This window comes from Cebus imitator, unplaced genomic scaffold (assembly GCF_001604975.1).
Source record: "Cebus imitator isolate Cc_AM_T3 unplaced genomic scaffold, Cebus_imitator-1.0 Scaffold728, whole genome shotgun sequence".
NCBI classification, from domain to species: Eukaryota; Metazoa; Chordata; class Mammalia; order Primates; family Cebidae; genus Cebus; species Cebus imitator.
This window is the reverse complement of record NW_016108043.1, coordinates 327,867-329,376: the sequence shown is the minus strand read 5'-3', so window position 1 is coordinate 329,376 and position 1,510 is coordinate 327,867.

Sequence of the window (1,510 nt, the reverse complement as noted above, 5' to 3'; positions counted from 1 at the left end):
TATGACATGAAAAGCACAAGTGACAAAAGAAAAAATAGATAATTTGGATTTCATCAAGATTATAAACTTTTATGCTTCAAAGGACAACATCAAGAAGATGAAAAGAAGTAGGACGGTGGTTATAGAAGTCAGAGTCCACTAAGGAGTGTATAACAACTCACTTGCAGAAAATAAAGAAAGAAAAATAAATAGAAAGTGAAAAATACAACCCACAAAATAGGAGAAAACATTTTCAAATCGTGTATCTAACTGATATCCTTAATGTATAAAGAATTCCTATAATTCAATAACTGAAAGACTAATAACTCAATTTTAAAATGGGCAAAAAATTTGAATAGACATTTCTCTGAAAAAGATATACAAATGATCCATAAGCACATGAAAAGATATTCAACATCATTAGTCATCAGGGAAATGCAAATCAAAAGCATAATAAGATAATATTTCACACCCAGTAGGATGGCTGTAATCAAAAAGACAGACAATAACAAGTGTTGACGAGGATGTGGTGAAGCTGGAACCCTCCTCATATACTGCTGGTGGGAAGATAAAATGGCACAGCTGATTTGGGAAACAGTTTGGCAATTCTTCAAAATGTTAAATATAGTGTTAAAAATGACCTGGCAATTCTATACCTAGGTGTACACTCAAAAAAAAATGAAAACACGTGTCCATAAAAAAATCTGTATGTTCACACCAGCACTATTTATAATAGCCAAAAAGTAGAAACAACTTAAATGTCCATCAACTGGCAGTTGGTTAAATAAGAGGTGGTATGTCCATACAATGAAATATTATTCAGTAATAAAAAGAAATGAAGTATTGATTAGCAAACCTTGAAAACATTATGCTAAGTGCTAGTTGAAAGAATCCAGTCACAAACACCACATATTATATTATTCCATTTCTAGGAAATGTCTACAATAGGCAAATCTACAGGGACAGAGTGTAGATTAGTGATTTCTTAGGGCTAAAGGATGTAATGGGATGAGAAATGAGGAGTGACTGTTAATGGGTGCCAAGTTTCTTTAAGTGGAATGAAAATATTCTCAAATTAGACTGTGATTGTGATTCTACATCCTGTGAAAATAACAAAAAAATTAATTATACACTTTAAATAGATGAATTGTATGGTATGTAAATTATATCTCAATGTAGCTGTTAAAAAATAAAAGTAATTTTCTTTCCACTTCATGTCACAATTCATTGTGAAATCTGAACCAGGGAGTCTGAATTAAGAATGTTTTATGAACTTCCTTTTTTCCCTCAATAGGTTTTATTTGTGGCTGAACATGCTGTAACTGAAGTGCCTGCTAAATTGATGCTGTTCCTCTTTATAGGGCAAATTTCATCAAATTTTCCTTCAATTTGTCTTTCCCCAATATAGATTAGTACTCTTGTATTTAGAAGATGCAGTCCCAAATGATTCCTCACTTATCTCCTGGGTAGTACATAATGTTACCATAAGAAACTACTTTTCTTTTTATTCAAAAGACTTGGCCAGTCTGCA